This window comes from Mytilus edulis, chromosome 9 (assembly GCF_963676685.1).
Source record: "Mytilus edulis chromosome 9, xbMytEdul2.2, whole genome shotgun sequence".
NCBI lineage: Eukaryota > Metazoa > Mollusca > Bivalvia > Mytilida > Mytilidae > Mytilus > Mytilus edulis.
In genome coordinates, this window is record NC_092352.1 from 2157156 (window position 1) to 2178159 (window position 21004).

Here is a 21004-nt window from a genome sequence, read left to right on the forward strand (position 1 = left end):
CTCCATAGCACCATACACCTTACACCATTGCACCATATGCCATGCACCATTGCACCATACACATTTTTTTGGGAAGTTTCCAACTCGGGTTACTTTGGTAAAATTGTTTACGTTACCATGCAAGCACACACGACAGTTAAATCGAACAATAACTTACAAGTCGAGTAATAACATTAACGGTACCAATTTTTTTGCACCATTTCGACAATACATGTCTCTTCAGTGATGCTCGTGGCCAAAATATGTAAAATCCCAAGCTTATATAAAAGATGAAGAGCTATAATCCAAAAGTTCCAAAAAGTATAGCCAAATCAGTGAAAGGAATCAAGCTTTGCATGAGGGAGATACATTCCTTAATTTATAATAATTTTTAATATTTTATAACAGCAAATTTAATAACACAAAAAATCCGTAGTTTCATGCCAGTACCGAAGTACTGACTACTGGTCTGGTGATACCCTCGGGGACTAACAGTCCACCAGTAGAGATATCGACCCAGTGGTAGTAATAAAATTAACGGTACCAATTTTTCTGCACCAGATGCGCATTTCCACAATACATGTCTCTTCAGTGATGCTCGTGGCCAAAATATGTAAAATCCAAAGCTTATATAAAAGATGAAGAGCTATAATCCAAAAGTTCCAAAAAGTATAGCCAAATCCTTGAAAGGAATCATAGCTTTGCATGAGGGAGATAATCCTTAATTCATAATAATTTTAAATATTTTATAACAGCAAATTTAATAACACAAAAAATCCGTAGTTTCATGCCAGTACCGGAGTACTGGCTACTGGTCTGGTGATACCCACGGGGACTAACAGTCCACCAGTAGAGGCATCGACCCAGTGGTAGTAATAACATTAACGGTACCACTTTGTTTGCACCAGATGCGCATTTCGACAATACATGTCTCTTCAGTGATGCTCGTGGGCTATATAAAAGATGAAGATATATAATCCAAAAGTTACAAAATGTATAGCCAAATCCGTGAATGGAATCAGAGCTTTGCATGAGGGAGATACATTCCTTAACTTATAATAATTTTCAATATTTTATAACAGCAAATTTAATAACACAAAAAATCCATAGTTTCATGCCAGTACCGGGGTACTGGCTACTGGGCTGGTGATACCCTCGGGGACTAAAAGTCCACCAGCGATGCATCGACCCAGTGGTAGTAATAACATTAACGGTACCAATTTTTCTGCACCCTTCAAACCCTTCAAAATAATTAAACATTTTTTTTTTAAACGATTATCTGAAATATCCATTTTTTTTAAAGTATCATATCTTATATATCTATAAGAGTTACAATATGATAATTTGTGTTAATGAATTAAATGTACATTTTCATAGTTCTTTTCAAATTAAGTATTAAAATGACTCTTTACAAAGAATGCGGCAAAATAACAGTGCATGACATTTCCAGCGCCGGTAAAATGGACATTGCTATAGCATAAGCCTTGTTTGCTGATTTTTATTGGCTTTTACAACAAATAACTTAATAGTTATCAAAGGTACCAGGAATATAATTTAGTACGCCAGACGCCCGTTTTGTCTACATAAGACTCATCAGTGACGCTCATATCAAAATATTTATAAAGCCAAACAAGTACAAAGTTGAAAAGCATTGCGGATCCAAAATTCCAAAAGTTAGGCCAAATACGGCTAAGGTAATCTATGCCTGGGATAGAAAATACTTAGTTTTTCGAAAAATTCAATGTTTTGTAAACTGGAAATTTAAAAAAATGACCACATTATATATATTCATGTCAAAACCTTTACTAAATGTTTCCATAGATATAAAGATTATGTTTTGAAGTTAGTTTGTACCTGTAGAAAACTGATTTCAAATGGGGGCAAATGTAATCAAAAGCTGCGTAAAAGTAAAACGTAATGATTCATGCGCGCAAGATTGTAACGGTAATGCACGCAAATGTTATGCCCCGGTATAGATAGCACATTTTTACGACAGTAGTGTTTACCGTGCCCAGAAATTTTGAAACGATCCTGATAAACTTATCGATTCTTTAAACTTATTCTAAAGTGTTCCCAATTCAACGCTATAATTATATCATTGAATAATGTGTTTATTGGTATTAATTTTGATTATGTTATCTGTAAATTAAAAGCAAACTAAATATTATTGTTATATACATCTAAAAATTCATGGATCTACAATCTGTCGATGTACAAGTACTCGGCTTCGTCCACTTGTATTTGTAATTTTTGTATTTTTATCCATCTGATGAGTATAACATTTTTCAACTGATTTGTATAGTTTGTTCTTATGTTGTACTGTTACACCACTGTCCCAGGTTAGGTGGAGGGGAAGTATGTATATATGTGCCTGTCCAAAGTCAGGAGCCAGTAATTCAGTGTTTGTCGTTTATTTATGTGTGTCATATTTGTAGGTTTTTTTTTCATTTATTTTGTACATAAATTAAACCGTTAGTTATCTCTCGTTTCATTTCGGAGCCTTTTATAGCTGACTTTGCGGTATGGGATTTGCTCATTGTTTACGGCAGTACGGTGACCTATAGTATTTAATTTACTTGTCATTTGGTCCCTTGTAGAAAGTTGTCTCATTGGCAACCATTCCAAATCTTTTTTTTATATAAACCAGTAGTGGTTAATATTGACTCGTTTTAGATTAATTAGATAAAGCATTTTCAGAAAAGCATTACCCACAAATTCACACAGCAATTTCTTTTACTTCCTTAATGTTTCTACTTTTTATGTTAAAGAGGCAACAACCCGACTAAAGAACAAATAAACATATTATATCCCGAGGCTTTGTTGCGTCTGTCCCAAGTCAGGATACTCTGGCCTTTGTTGGTCTTGTTATCATTATTTTTAGTTCATTTAAATGTTTAGGTGTTTGAATTAGTACACATTTAGTTGAAGGGTCCGCTGAAGCCCGCCTCCAGGTGCGGGCTTTGCTTGCTGTGTTGAATACCCATTGGTGGCATTCGGCTGTTTGCTGCTCTTTTTCGGGTTATTGCCTTGTTGACACATTCCCCATTTCCATAATAATGTTCGGTTCAAATGAAAATTAAATTCTATAATCTCCGTGAACAATCATTGTTATTCATGTATTGCTTCAGGAATACAATTTACTGAATAAATAATGGCAACAGTAGTATACCGTTGTTCAAAATTCATCAATCGATAGAGAAAAAACAAATCCGGGTTACAAACTAAAACTAAGGGAAACGTATCAAATACAAGAGAACTATGACACAACAGAGACACAACACCGAAATGTAATACACATAGAAACTAACTATAATGCAACAATGGGCATTTTCTTGACTTGGTACAGGGCATTTTATGAAAAATTGATGGGTTGAACCTTGTTTTGTGGCATGCCAAACCTCTCTTTAACGGCAGTGTTAATTATAACATTAAAATGACAACATTGGGGAATGTACAAGACTTATTTTTGACTTAATAGAAAGAACTGAAGAAGAAAATATACCTTGACTTCTACTTCGTTTAGACTTTGAAAAAGCATTTGATACTCTTGAATGGTCATTTATAAATAAAGCACTTGAATTCTTATGTTTTGGTCCTGATTTCTGTAATTGGGTAAAATCTTTATATTTTAATATCGAAAGTTGTATCATAGATAATGGTCATTGCTCTAGTTTCTTTAATATATAAAGACGGGTTCGTCAAGGGGATCCTATATCCCTTTATCTTTTTATACTGGCTTTGTAACTTATGAGTGCAGCAATGAAAAATAACCTAGATATTAATGGTATTAAGATAGATAACTTTTGCTTAGTCAGTATGCAGATGACTCAACCTTAACTTTGGATGATGATGAAAAATCGTTAGAACAATCTCTATATATTTTAGAAAAATTCTCCGAGTGTTCTGGTTTACGAGCAAACTTAGAAAAAACTAATTCCATTTGGATTGGGTCAAAAGCGCATTCAAAAGAAATATTTCACCAAAGAGAAAGATTAAACTGGAATCAGACAGGGAAATTTAAACTCTTAGGTATAAACTATGATCTATTTGTTGTCGACAAGACTGCCTATAATTTCAAAGAGAAAATTGAAAAGATAAAGGCATTATTAAATACTTGGATTTACCAAGATCTTACATACCTAGGAAAAATAACAGTCATAAAGTCTTAAGCATTGCCAATTCTCATTCAGTCATTAATAATATTGCCAAATCCCTCTTTTGAAAATTTTAAGAAAATTGAAAATATTTTTTTAAGGTTCTATTGAATGACAAACCAGATAAAATCAAAAGAAATGTACTAATTGGATCATATGATACTGGAGGACTAAAGATGCCTCATATGGAATCCTTCTGTTATTCATTAAAAATGACATGGATCTATAAATTATTAGACCCTTTCAATCTTTCCCCTTGAAAAATTCTTTTTAATGATAAGTATAGAAAATATGGGGCAGATAAAATATGGATAATGAATAAGGATAGTATTGAACAAATTTCAATATTTTTTAATAGATTTTGGAAGGACATCTTTCTAAATTGGGCTAAACTGAGGAATGCTTCCCATGACCATAATGATTTTATAGGCCAACCTATTTGGTTAAATAAACTTTAAAAAATTGATAATAACACTATTTTTTATGAAAAATGGTATGAGGCAGGAATATTTTTTGTCAATGATTTACTGAATGAGAACAATGAATTTCTCTCTTTTAATCAATTTAAAGAAACATATGATATCGATACAAATTTTCTTCAATTCTATGGTATATATCATATGATCCCAAGTAGTTGGAAGGACCAGATCAAAAACTGTGAAAAGAAAATCAACATTACTTGCGATAATTTAGACTTTTTGAAAACAAATCAGAAATCATGCCCATATTTTTATAAATTATTTATTGCTACTTATCATAAAAAACCCATAAAATCACAAAATAAATGGAAAGAAATTTTGCATATGGAAATAGCTCACTGGCTCTTTTCTATATGCATCATTTCAAGTGTTCTTTGAGTAATAAAATGATCATTTTTCAATACAAAATTCTGCAAAGAACTTTAAGCACAAATAATCTGCTATATAAGTGTAAACTTAAAGAAACACACCTATGTAGTTTCTGCAATGAGACAAAAGAAACAATAGAACATATGTTTTGGGAATGTTACATTGTCAAAAACTTTTGGCTTCAACTAGTTGATACACTACATTCAAATTGCAATTATGAGCTTCTGATATCAAAACAAAACATCCTCTTGGGATCAGATATTAAAGATATCACAGGAAATATTTTCACTGTTCTCATGAAGTACTATATTTATTCTTGTAGATTGAACTCACTATTACCTTGTGTTAAGATTGCACTAAAGAAATTGAAAAATTATTACATTGTTGAAAAACTATCTTCCACTTTTCACAGTTCTCCTGCAATAGGTGAAAAAATAGAAATAAAATGGGAACCATTTCAACAACTACTTCTATGATACAAGAAAGATAACTCATACTTAACTGAAAATAGATGTGTAGCACAACTTGATGCACATCACAATTGGACAGTGGTTAGTGTGCATCATATAGATATTATATATATGTATGTATGGAAGAATTAAATATGTGTTACTATGTTATGATAATAGGAGTCGAAATACTGGTTGTTTTTTGTTTTTTGTTATATGATTTCAAGATATTGTTAGGGTATGTCACTATATATAAATTATGACATAAGTACATGTATGAATAGAATAATTAGGTTGCATAAATACTAATTATAATCGTTTAATACCAATTTAATCATTTATGAATATAAGTCAATGATTTTTTAAATTTATTTTATTTTATTTATCTATTTTTTGTTTTTTTGTTTGTTTGTACTTTTGTTTTGTATTGTTCTTTTTTGTTTGTTTTTAGTTTGATTTTTTGTTTTGTTTATTTTTGTTCTTTTGTTTTTTTTGGGTTTATTTGGGAGGGGGATGTTAATATAAGCACTGACACTGACAGGTCAAAATGAATAAACATGTATTGCATTCTTCTTTATAAAAAAAGGCATATAAATATTGTATGAGATGGAGAAATACAAAATAAAGAATTATAAAAAAATAACAACATTTCACGACAAGGTTACAATTAAAAAACAGATAAATGGGAGAAAATATAGGTCAGAAAAACAAAAGTTCCAAAAGGTTGTGAGGCCATGGTAATCTGCCTGTTTCAAAACATTATTATTATCAAGAATAATACATAGTTTTGCGAACAGAAAATTTTATAAAACGACTATATAATAGATATTCATGTTTAAACTGAAGTGGTTACTAGGTACTTACAGTTCTGATAGTGTACACTGATTCAAGCATTTAATGAACATGTATTTATATGAATGGTCTCTTTGTTCTGTGTGTGTTACATTTTAATGATGTGTCGTTGTTCCCCTCTTATATTTAATGCGTTTCCCTCAGTTTTAGTTTGTTATGAAACATATTTTCCTCATCATATTAAAACTATATTAATTTTGGTGTTTAATTGTGGTTGTCAACTGTACACTTCAAAGGATAAAATTAAAGGCATTTCAAAGGCACGTACAAAAAAGAAAACCAAAAAAACAAATATGATGCACAGAACAACGACAACCACGGAATTACAGGTCCCGGCCTTACAAATGGAACCTACATAATGTGGTGGAGTTGAACATACCTGCTATTATCACCTCAAATTCAGGGTGGTAATGAGCGTGAACCGTTCTTCCGCCAGTAAATACTACCGTCGTTGCGAAAATAACTAATACTTATTCGGTGATGAATCTCCGACGGTGGTTAATTTATAGATATCGACAGAAGGAACATTTGTATGCACTACTTGTACAGTTGAAAAGAGATGGAAAGACATGCAAAATTCATTAATCAAAACTAACAAAAACGCGATGAACAAATACGAAAGACGACAAAAAGACAAAAAATTCGAAAAACGAAGACTTAGCAACTCGAACCCCCACCAAAACGGTGTTTATCTAAGGTTTTCTGGAAGGTAGCAGATCTTCTTCTAGATGTGATACCCGTCTTGTAACTCTGTTAAAAAATATATGTGAAATCGGATAAGTAATTGTTTTTTTCTAACTTACGGGGGCCTTTTATAGCTGACTTTATGCGGTATGGGCTTTGCTCATTGTTGAAGGCCGTACGGTGACCTATAATTGTTAATGTCTGTGTCATTTTGGTCTTTTGTGGATAGTTGTCGCATTGGCAATCATACCACATCTTCTTTTTTATATTACGTCTAAATTAGCTAACCGTCTATATTTTCTTTTTTTTAATATTCATCATACTACATATCTATGCATACTATACAATCGTTATACATATCATATTTTCAATATTATGAAGATACATGTACATGCAGTCCATACAACACTACACCTATTTCTAGACACATTACATCATTATCACTCACATTTTTTTCTTTTTTTTTCTTATCTTTAAAACCAAAAGAAATTAAATAAAAACTATCTAAAAACAGTCACAAAGGTTATTATAGCATGAAACCAGATATTGAATATATGCAGATGGTTTTTCCAATTGCGTTACATATCAACTTTGACATTGTAAGCTGTTTACTAAAAACTTGTCAGTTGAAATATTACAGAAAAGAAAGTTATTGAAAATCATGGAAATCAATATTCAAAATTTATAAACATCAATCAGTTCATACAAACGAAAAGTTTTGTGTCAAAGACAAATAAGTTCACTGCATTTATATCATCATCATCATCATCATCATCATCATCATCATCATCATCATCATCATCATCATCATCATCATCATCATCATCATCATCATCATCATCATTCATCATCATCATCATCATCATCATCATCATCATTCATCATCATCATCATCATCATCATCATCATCATCATCATCATCATCATCATCATCATCATCATCATCATCATCATCATCATCATCATCATCATCATCATCATCATCATCATCATCATCATCATCATCATCATCATCATCATCATCATCATCATCATCATCATCATCATCATCATCATCATCATCATCATCATCATCATCATCATCATCATCATCATCATCATCATCATCATCATCATCATCATCATCATCATCATCATCATCATCATCATCATCATCATCATCATCATCATCATCATCATCATCATCATCATCATCATCATCATCATCATCATCATCATCATCATCATCATCATCATCATCATCATCATCATCATCATCATCATCATCATCATCATCATCTCCTTTTTTTCATTTCGAGTTGATATTGTGGTATCGTTATTATCTGTTTTCATGGTTTCAAATAAGCGATGCTCACTTATTTTGTGTTGTTTTGTAACTTTGTTTAAATCTTCCAATTCAATTTCTTTGGAATGCATGTTTGAAAAAAATGCATTTTTCCCTGTAATTTAAACTCATCATTCTCTACTATAGCGTCTGTTTCTGCGCTCCGAAGATTTGCGGTTCCAATTACCATTAATTGATCAATCACGATATTAACAGTTTCTTGTAAAATACTGTCATTTCAATATGGACTTTCATCTACTTTTGCAATTTTTGGAATATGTTCAGCCATTCTTTGTTATTTTTGCTTTCCGTAGATTTTGCTTTTCGTTTACTTTGTTTATTATCATTTTGTCCGAACATTATTGATACTCGATCTTTACTTTCATCCCTGTGTATTGTGATTGTTATACTGTCAAATATACTACATGCATTTTTTATAGAGATCATCAAATAAACAGGTAATTTATCCATAATTATTATGTAGTTAAATATCTATGTCGATGTTACGGTAATGATTGATTGCTGGTTGCTTTACGCTGCATTAGCAAAACAGGCTATATCGTGGAGAGATACAGTAATGAACAATCGGCTTCAAATGTCTTTGTGAAACAGGGACATCACAGTTTTCAACATAGAAACACCACTTACTTTAAACTAGTAAGCTCTGCTGCCAAAACATGGATACGGATTCTGGAAATCCTGGAAATCCTATATACATGTATATTGGAAATGTGTTTCCCTGTTGAAATAACCGCCCTTGCTTATCAAAGGTGCGTTCTATAAAGTCTATATTTTCTAACCGTAAAACTAGAATGAAAATGAAATATAAGAACTTAAACATGTTTTTAGATAAGGAATGTCAAAATTTGTTGATGTTCAAATCATGTTAATGATTTACAAAGGGACGAAACATAACAAGCAAATTCAGCAGACATTCAGATATGACCGTCAAAAGGACCGAAACCAAGGTAACAAACAAACACTAAAAATTTCTCATATGACCTTTAAAAGAAGCGAAACCGATGTAAACATTAAGGTAACAAACGAACACTCAGACATTCCCATATGACCTTCAAAAGGACCGATACCGATGTGAACATCAAGGTAATAAGTAAACACTCAGACTTTCGCATATGACCTTCAAAAGGACCAAAACCGATGTAAACATCGATACCTATCTGTTTGTCGTTGTTTAACTCTTATATGTGATGCGATTCTCTAAGTTGAAGTTTGTATACTACTGTTGTCTTTATATCCCGATAGGAGCTCATGTGCAGTTGCTTGTCCTCCTAGGAATGTCTATGGATATTAGGAAAGCATATTCCCAGGTGTATATGAACATATGTTAAGCTAGTTGTCCTCATAGGAATGTCGATGGATCTCAGGAAAGCATATTCCCAGGCTGATAGGAGCATATGTACAGTTGTTTGTACTCATAGGAATGTCAATGGATCTCAGGAAAACATATTCCCAGGCATATAGGAGCCCATGTACAGTTGGTTGTACTCATAGGAATGTCAATGGATCTCAGGAAAGGATATTCCCAGGCATATAGGAGCCCATGTACAGTTGGTTGTACTCATAGGAATGTCAATGGATATCAGGAAAACATATTCTCAGGCGTATAGGAGCACATGGACAGATGATTGTCCTCCGAGGAATGTCGATAGACCTTTGAAAGTCATATTCCCAGGCATATAGAAGCACATGTACAGTTGGATGTCCTCATATGAATGTCAATGGATCTTTATAAAGCATAATCTCAGGCGTAACTTGTTAGTGTTGATAAGCCCACTCAGTTTCAAATTCCGATATTGAACAACGACCTCGCATCATTACCTCTATGGAGAAGTAATGACGTCTTTTTTTCTCTCGCAATTATTCCATTACCTTGGATAATCATCGGCCGAGTTGCAATAAAAGCGGATGGATGGGGTTGCCATGTAACAAACCCAGATTCAACTCACCATTTTGTTTTTATGATCATGTCCTGTACAAAGTCAGGAAAACGGCCATTGTTACATTATAGTTCGTTTCTGTGTGTGTTATGTTTAATGTTGTGTTTCTGTTGTGTTGTGGTTCTCCTCTTATATTTGATGTGTTTCCCTCAGTTTTAGTTTTTTGTAACCCGGATTTTCTCAATCGATTTATGAATTTCGAACAGCGATATACTACTGTTTCCTTTATTGCATGACGGACTCAATAGCATAGCTAGTCTATTAGTTTTCTCAGTACAATTGTTGGTCGTCGCAGTTCCTATTCTATTCCTGAATATATTGTGCTTAACACCGATCTGTATTCAAACCCTTGATAATCATTGAAGTTTTAAAAAAGTCTTAAATGTTAGTTATGCTTAAATCTTGTTCAAATCCAGACTACTCTGATAATGTTCGTAAAACATCTTTTTTTGGGGCAAATTTTGGACAGAAAACAAAATTTGATCAAAATAGTTCTAAATAACTTTCTTATATGTCTTTCCATCCACATAAGCTTGTTTTATTATCTGTAAATATTATTCTTTATAATCGAGGCTAACTCTGTCCATGCAGTTGAAGATCTGTTTATAAACTTTGGAGCACTTGTTTGAATATTTTCCAAATACAATATTGATTAAAAAAAGACATCATTCACAGTTGATTTTACTTTTAAAAGCTAATTTTGTGACAGAAATTAGCTGTTTGTTTCAAAGTATTGAGTTCGATAAACATTCACTAAAATAAAAATAAAATAGAAAGATATTATGAACAGATATATCATGTTAAGGAGGGGTATTTGTGAAAAATACCAGTCGAGAGAATGTTAAATTTCGCGAGCCGTAAGGCGAGGGAAATTCATTCTCAAGACTGGTATTTTTCGCAAATACCCCTCAAGAACATGATAAATCTGTTTTTTTTTTATTTTAGTATAAATGATACTTAAATGACCATTTAAAATATCAGTGAAAAGTAAAATCACACAAATACTGAACTCCGAGGAAAATTCAAAACGCAAAGACAATAATCAAATAGTAAAATTAAATGATAAAACACATCAAACGAATGGACAACAACTGTCATATTCCATTTTTAAACGTAAATGGATTGAACAAGGTTTTATAGCGCTGAACCTCTCACTTGTATGACATTCACCTTACATTTCATTGTTTTTACAACGATGCGTGAACAAAACAACCATATTATAGCTATAAATGTCAAAAATGGGATACAGCAGTCATCACTGAGTCACAATCTTAATTAAAACAAAAAACAAACACATATTTAACATAAAAGCATCTATCAAATCACAAAACAACATTCATTGTGTACTTATATATGTATTTAACCAAGTCAGGAAAATAGCAGTTATTAACATAATAGTTCGTTTCTTCGAATGTTGCATTGTCGTTTGGTTTTGTGTTACGCTTCAGTGTTACTGATTTTCTTTTTTTTCTCTCATGGTTCCCTCAGTGTTAGTTTGAAACCCAAAATGTTATTCTCTCAATCGATTTATGACTTTCGAACAACTGTATTCTACTTTTGTTTTTTTTTCGAATGTGATTTGTTTGTTTTCTGGTACATTGATGGCCATAATATTGTCTGGGCTTTAATCAATTTATGGCCTGTCCACTCTTTTTATGCTACATTCTAATTTTTAAAATTGTGAGTCAACAAAAGTCCATAATCAAATAATGCTACATCCAGTTTTTCTATTTTAAACACATACAGTCGAAAACAAAACAAATGAAGTACATTGATAAAAATAACCCTTATACCTGTTTGGATAGACATACTCCAAGTTCCGGAACAAACACGATTGCATTCCGATTCTTGTTTATGTGGATACCTGTTGACATTCAGTTCGTTGCCACAGAAACATTCTCTACTAGCCTTTGAAACAATTTATGACAAAACTTTAAGACAATGAGCCTGTTGATGTCAATGTATTCTTACTTCGGTTTTGATAAAAAGCAAACAAAACTGACCATTCAACTTGAATATTCAAACATGTCATATGCATTAACGATATTGATAATTTGAGAAAAAATGTATCAAAATGTTAATAAGAATAATAAAAAATATTGTAATTGACAATTTAAAAAAATACCAGCATTACTATTGCAAACAATAAAAATCAAAGTTATGTCATTTAAGTATCAACATATTATGACACTTCATGCACTTTAAAAAGAAGAAAAACAGAAAATTAAGGATCTTTGATGGTAAACATATTCATATTGACCAAGATATAAGAGGGGGATACACAACAGATGTTCTGAAATTGATAATCACAATATATTAATACATGTGGGAGAAAGTAAAATCACAAAAACGAAAATGTAGTCGGAAAGTCCATTATCACATGGCAAAATCAAAAGACAAAACACATCAAAAACGAATGGACAAGAACTGTCATATTTTTGACTTAGTACAGACATTTTTAAATTTTGGAAATGGTGGATTGATCCTGCTTTTAAAGGCTAGTGCTAAACCTCTCACTTGTACGACATTTGCATCAAATTTGATACGTTAACAAAACAAAAACACACAATAGGTAAAAATGTCAAAAATAATGATAACAAGTCTTATTCGGTACTCACATTCGTGAGGAGGGAAAGGGATTGTAGTTACGACATAAGGAACATATCTGATATCATATGTTTACCAGATATTCTATAACAATCAACCAACTCGTGATGGCGTCCGTAAAAATTACGAAGTGATGATTTCAGCTTCCGTAATGTTTTACTACGGGAAGCTGAACTCATCTCTGTTGTCGTAAAGTTATGTTTTCAGCCGACCTTCATTGTCAATATCAAGATATAAATCATAATCAAATGGCAAAATCAAGAACTCAAACACATCAAACGAGCGGATAACAAATGTCATACTCCTGACTTGGTACAGGCATTCCCATGCAGAAAATAGTGGATTAAACCTGGTTTTATAGCCCTAAACCTCTCACTTTGTTGAAAGTCTCATCAAATTCCGTTATATTTACGATGATGCGTGAGCTAAACAAACATGATAAATAAAATAGTCAAAATATGGGTACAGCTGTCACCATCGTGTAACAACTCCAGAAGGAACAATCCAAACACAAAACATCTACCTACAAACACATTCATTGATTCGTGTGTCTGACGTCATACAATGTAGACGTCACATATTTTTGTCGTTCAACGTTTATACACACAATTTTAAAATTTCAAATTGGCAATATAAGCATACAGGGTTCACATCGTTCAACTCCTGAAAAGAAGGATATTCTAAGACACCATTTAGATCAACTTTTGCGACAAGGTGTAATTGCACCGGTAGACAAAACAGAAGTTGTCCATATAACAAGTCCGGTTGACCTTCTGTCGAAACGAACTACAAAGAAGGCAAAGCAAATGCTTTATCGAAAGAGACAAGTTTGTCAAAAAAAAATTATGTTGTGACTTCAAGGATTTAAATTCCATGAATCAGCACTTTTCGTATTTAATTCCAGATTTACAAGATCTCACTGAATCGTTTTCTACAAAAACATCGAATTTCCTGACTTCAAAAGACTTATCATCTGGATTTTTTTAGTTACCGATTTCAAAATACAGTAAACGTTACACAGCCTTTAATACAGGTTTTGGTACTTTTGATTTTTTAAGATTACCGATTGGACTAAGCTCATCTCCAGCATTGTTTCAACTGTTGATCGATAAAGTACTTGAAGGATTAACTTTCAAATAATGTTTGTGCTACGTTGATGCTATTCTTATTGCATCCGAAACATCCAGAATATTGAAGAAATACAGAACGTTTTTCAAAGTCTTTTGAATGCTGGTTTAAAGCTGGGACCCAAAAAGTGTACCTTTGTTCAGAAATCTTGTATATATTTAGGTCATAAAATTTTAAATGAAGGAATTAAGCCGCCACCGGACCGTATTCAGGCTATCGTTGATTAACCTATACCAAAAAATGTGAAAGAGTTTCGCCGCCGTGTTGATCTATTTAATTGGTTTCGTGAATACATTAAAATTTTTAGTGCTTAAATGGAATCTCTGACGAGACTTTTAAAAAAATATGAACATTTTAGCTGGACCGATGAACAACAACGTGCATTTCAGAATGCTAAATCACTCATACTGAATTCTCCTATTCTGGCCTTTCCAAACTTTAATTTACCATTTAGACTTGCTGTAGACTCTTGTTGTATGCGGAATGGTTAGGGGTTATATCAGAAAATATGTGCAACTGATACAATTCGGATCTAACGCACTTAGTAAATGGTAGAAATCATATAGCCCAACAAAACTAGAATTACTTGGCATGGTAACCGCCGTTTAAGAACGTTCATCATACCTACGAACAAAGCCTTTTGTAATAGAATGCGGCCACCAAGATTGGAAACCGCTCTTTAGCAACCAACTGAAATAAAATCAAATGATCTTCTAGATATATGGAGACATGTTAACCCTAAAAAGATCCAATATACATAGAGACGTAAAAATCAAATCCAGTCTAGTAGAATTGACATGTTTCTAGTTAAAAAAAGATTTCGTGTTAAACGTAAAGTCATGTGATATTAGACATACTCTTATTAAAAGTACTGACCACCAAGCAGTATTAAAATTACAATCTATATCATTCGAAACAAGAGGACCGGGGTATTAAAAAATTAACAGCGGTATTCTCAGCGAGCAAGAATACGAAGGCAATATAAATAAATAATGAGATAGGAAAAAATGAAATATATCCTAGACTTCTTTGGAATCCTTAAAATCAGAAATAAAGAAAGACAGTATTCAGTATAGTAAAAGTAAAGCTAAACATAGAAAAAATGTAACGCGTATATCAGAACTACAATTAAAAATATAATATGAAAAATCTAGAGATAAAGTAGATGAGATTAATATCACGGAAAAACCTGTAAAAGTGCTCGCTATATATTTCGACATTAATAAAAAATGATTGTGAAAAATTGAATTGGGGTACTAGATCTAAAAAGAGTCAAAATCTGAATACATCGTACAAAAAAAGAAACAAAACCATTTTAGGTAAAATTCTAATAGTTAAAACTCTCATTATACATGTTATACCACAATTTACTTTTTAGCAAATGTTACAATTTTAAGTAACTCATAAATACTTGATCTAAAAAGAGAAATCTTTAGTTTCATATGGAATAGTAAGAAAGACAAAATTAAAAGATATACTTTGATAGCAGATTACAATCAGGGAGGCTTAATATGACCGACATAAAAAGCTACTTCTCCTCTCTTAAAAAAAGATGGTTCTCTTGATTGTTACTATGTTGTGTCATGTGTACTATTATTTTTCTGTCTTTTTCATTTTTAGCCATGGCGTTGTCAGTTTGTTTTAGATTTATGAGTTTGACTGTCCCTTTGGTTTCTTTCGTCCCTCTTTTACAGGCAAAACAAATAAATTGGACATTGATATCAAAGTTATTTTTAAATAGATAAGGAGAAAATTTTTCTCATTTTTAGAATGAATTTTAACAACCAAACTGTAACAAAACTAGATCACATAATTAAGGATATTCCCGAACTTTACTTAGAAATAATAAAAACATTTTATTTCATGAAACGAACAACACAGAATTGAAAAACTTTGTCGAGTTTAGAAGGCAAGTTATCTGGTGTAATAAATTTATAAAGTTTCCAAACAAGCCGCTTATTATGCATAACTGGATACACAGTGGTTTTATTTAGAATAATGATAGTATTGTCGAAAATGCAAAAAATCGCCCAAAATAGAATATCTAAAAAAACTGCGAAACACTAAAAATTGGATAGCAACAATTTCAAAATGTCAATACCAATCTCATGGATATAAGCTTTAACCATGGAAGAATCCATCAAATCAAGTTTTTAACAGATTATTTATCAATATAAACGAAGAAAACATTGAAATTTAAAATTTAAGCAACAAAAACGTATATTAATTGCTCGTTCAAAAAAATTTCTCAGAACATTGGCATAAATAAATGAAAAAAAAAAATAGAAATAAATTACAATTTTACCAAATATATCTTAAGTTTATACACCAACATTTAAAACTGAATAAACTTAAAATGTTTAGATGGAAATTAATGAGTTGCATTTTATCGAATAGAAAAAATTGTGCATGCTGTTTAAAGAATGTATGTTGAATTTGGCGACATGTTATCTTTCTTTTTTGGATTGTAAACATATTAGGTGAGTCATTTCTTTATTCATATGAGTTGAAGTGTCCTAGAAGTACCTTAAAAGGGTTTTACATTTGAAGAAATTAAAGTTTGAAGCACTTGGACTGTAGTAAATTTTTGTAGATTGTAGGATCTTACGTATTTGTCAAATTCGGATTTAACGAGATTGAATACATTAGTAGATTTATTTCATTAATTGGATATATATTATGATTTGCAGATAGCAAATCCTATAATTGACAGAATTATATTGAATTCGATATACTCATTATCTGTTATTTTGTAGCCTATAACAATATCTTAAAAGTTGATGTTTTTATTAAAATTCATTTGAGATAAGGAAATTAATGATGTTCTTTTCTTCCATACATGTAATCAAATTATTTAACACCCATATAAAACACTTATTTGAAATTGAGTGTCTGGTGTCATTTTATCGCGTATAAAAATTACATGATTTAAGAGTGTGGGATATCCATTTTCTTGATTGGATGGTTTACCCTGTTTAGAGGTGTGTATTAAATTGTATTATATTATTATTGAACATTGTATTTAATTGTAATATTCTGATATTAAATATAAGAAACTAATACTTATCTATATCAAACCCAGTTTTATAGATACCAACAAAAAAACAACTAAATGGCCATTTATGAGTTATGGATTGCTTTTTTGCATTAATATAATTTTGAAATTGAATACAAACCTGCGAGGAAAATGCAAGTTTTAGATGCTTTGTCACGATGTACCCAATAGACTAGTAACGCCTTTGAAAGTCCAGATGAGTATGATCCGTACGTCCAATATGAACCGGAAAATACAGGTAAAACAAGTGAAACTGCGAGCTACTGCTCACTGATGATACCCCGCCGCAAGTGGATAATATTAATAGTGTAAAAATATGCAAGTGTTCGGTAAACAGGAAGTTGTCGAGTGATGAATCTGAAAACGCATCACACGGTATAGCTGACTTATATAAATCCTGAAACCAAATTTCAGAAATCCTTGTATTGTAGTTCCTGAGAAAAATGTGGCGAAAATATTCAACTTGGCTATCATGTGTAAAATCATAGAAGAGTTCGGTAAACTGTAAGTTGTCAAGTGATCAATCTGATGAAACGCATCACACGGTAAAGCTGACTTAGATAAACCCTGAAACCAAATTTCAGAAATCCTTGTATTGTAGTTACTGAGAAAAATGCGACGAAAAATATTCATGGGACGGACGGACTGACTGACGAACTGACGGACTGACGGACTGACGAACTGATGGAAGTACAGACAGAGGTAAAACAGTATACCCCCTTTTTTTTTAAAGCGGGGGTATAATAATTGTTTTAGAAGGCATACTGTTAACCACTTTATTGCCCGGGTCCTCCATCATATAACAGACTAGGGAATAGCTCTAGTAGCATGGATGGAGGCGATTACTTACGGACATATAAAACACATCTGCTTCCATTTCTTCATTTTAATCAGACGAAGATGACGTCACAAACATAAATTCAAATACTGACAAAAGGGGAACAACTCTTTCTTTCACAAAGAAACCTAATCCGACCAAAAATACTGAAATACAACACAGCTACAGTAAAAATTTACAATTGCACAATATATATATATATGTCTGCCTGCGCCAGTTCCGATGTACACCGTCGATAATAGTACTGTCTTTACATCAGCGATGCTCTGTATCAATGTATTTTCCTATTAAGACATATTGTAATTGACAATAAATACATATATAAGAAAATATAAAAAACAATAGGAGACAAAGTCCAACATTAAAATCAAATACTAAATTTGCACTCTGAGACATTCACTTTTGTTGTATAGGATATTCACTCCAATTGGTCTATTGGAGATAACTCAGAAGAAATTTCAATAAATACATTGGATTCAGATGGAAATTTAATTTGAGCAAACCCAACAGTGAATATCTGTATAGTTAATGTTATGTACATATTTTGAAAGATTATTTCATTCCTATAATTTCATATTACATTTAATTTCCTTTTGTGCTGACCTGGTTTTCCTATTTTCATTTAAATAGTTTAAATTGTATACTATTATATTTACGAAAAACATACATTTGAATTCAAAAGTCAGCCATAATACAATTTAAAGATAAATAATCTCTAATGTAAATTTTTACTACAATTTATTTCGATTTATTTGTTAGATCATGTCCATGTACATTTATAAAACAAATGACAAATATCCTTAACCTTGTCGTCCTTATATTTGTTTGTTTAAGTTGCACCAAAGTTTTAGCATATTAAATAATGTGCACCCTATAAAAAGACGAAAAAGTGCTGTCCTAATAACTATAATTTCTGACCAATTAATGCTGTTTAATTTGTTGTTCTAATTTTAGACCAGCTATTGTTTTCTATTTGTTTACTGTCAAAGATGTAAATGGCACTTATTTGGATGAAACTATTTATGGCTCCAAATTTGGCTTACAATAGCAAAGTTCACCTAAGACAAGTCATAGTCTGTACGCTATGCACAAGAAATCGGTATCATTAGTGTATCTTAGAAATTAATTATTGATTTAAGCAAATGTTATAATACTTCCAATATTATTTGTTGAAAATTGGATTCTTTTATTATTTTTATTTCGGTATAAAAAGTAAAAACACAAAAATACTGAACTCCGAGGAAAATTCAAAAAGGAAAATCAAAAATCAAAAGGCAAAATCAAAAGTCCAAACACATCAAACGAATGGATAACAACTGTCATATTCCTGACTTGGTACAGGCATTTTCTAATGTAGAAAATGGTGGATTGAACCTGGTTTTATAGCTAGCTAAACCTCTCACTTGTATGACAGTCGCATCAAATTCCATTACATTGTCAACGATGCATGAACAAAACAAACATACTCAAAGAGTAAAAATGTCAAAAATAAGGGTACAACAGTCAATATTGTGTTATCATCTTAATATCACTACATAAACAACAAATGTAACAAAGTAGCACAAAAAGGCATACATCAAATTTAACATTCTCATTTTGCTTTTCTTATACGGCTGAATTTATCTATGTAAAGTCTACCCATAAATGAAAGAAGGTTTTCATTACTGGTGTAAAATTGCGCGTTTGAAATTCGCACAGGTAGACATAAAAATAATTTTGTCGTATGGCGGCATACATAAATGCAGACTCACCTAAAGTAGATAACAAAAAACAGACTTACAGTAAAAATAATAAATAAAATAATGGTGTGGTTCAAAAGGCTGACTGAAACAAAATTTATAAGAAGCGCGAAAAACTCGTTCTAAAAATGTGCGCACAACTATAAAACTAAACTATAAAACTAAAATAAAAAAAACAATTTCTTTTATCATCAGTTTTCAACCCACCATTTTTTTTTCTTAAAATGTCCTGTACCAAGTCAGGAACATGGTCATTGTTATATTATAGTTCGTTTCTGTGTGTGTTACTTTTTAGTGTTGTGTCATAGTTCTCCATTTATATTTGATGTGTTTCCCTCGGTTTTAGTTTGTGGCCCGAATTTGTTTTTTTTTCTCAATCGATTTATGAATTTCGAACAGCGGTATACTACTGTTGCCTTAATTTGTTATGCTCCAAAAAAAAACATTAACAGAAAGTATTGTTTGAACTTTTTTCAAACGGCTAAAATAACTTTGAGACCAAAATGAGACTATATACAAAGATAAATTGAAGAAAAACTTTGACTAGTGGAGTTAAAGTGTAGTTTAAGAACGATTTGGAAAAAATTACTTGGGTTCAATATTAATCAATTTTATAATCTTTTTTTTTGCGTATTCCACTAATATATACCAGATACATGAATTATTCCAAAGATTCTAGAAGGTTCGTGTTCCTCAACCTTATGATCGTTTTAAACTATTGTTTTTTTCTCTTTACATGGGAATTGGAATTTCCTACTTCTGTACTGAAAAGTTTACCTGTTGAATTAATTTAGATCACACGTTAATGATCTCAATACATTTTTTTGACGATCAATGCTTTTGAATAGAGACAAATGGTTGGAAAAATGTAAAATCACAAAAATACTGAAGTCCGAAGAAAATTCAAAACGAATAGTTCCTAATCTAATGGCATATTCAAAAGCTAAAACACATCAAACGAATGGACAACAACTGTCATATACCTAACTTGGTACAGGCAGTTTCTTATGAAGAAAATGGTGGACTAAACCTGGTTTTATAGCTAGCTACACCTCTCACTTGTATAACAGTCGTAACAAATTCCATTATATTGACAACGATGTGTGAACAAAACAAACAGAAGTCACGAGCCTTTAATTCAGTGTTTGTCGTTTGTTTATGTGTTACATATTTGTTTTATATAAATAAGGCCGTTAGTTTTCTCATTTGAATTGTTTTACATTGTCATATCGGGGCCTTTTAAAGATGACTATGCGGTATGGGCTTTGCTCATTGTTGAATTTTATATTTCGTTCTTATGTTGTACTGTTATACCACTGTATCAGGTTAGGGGGAGGGTTAGGATCCCGCTATTATGTTTAACCCGCCACATTATTTGTGTATGTGCCT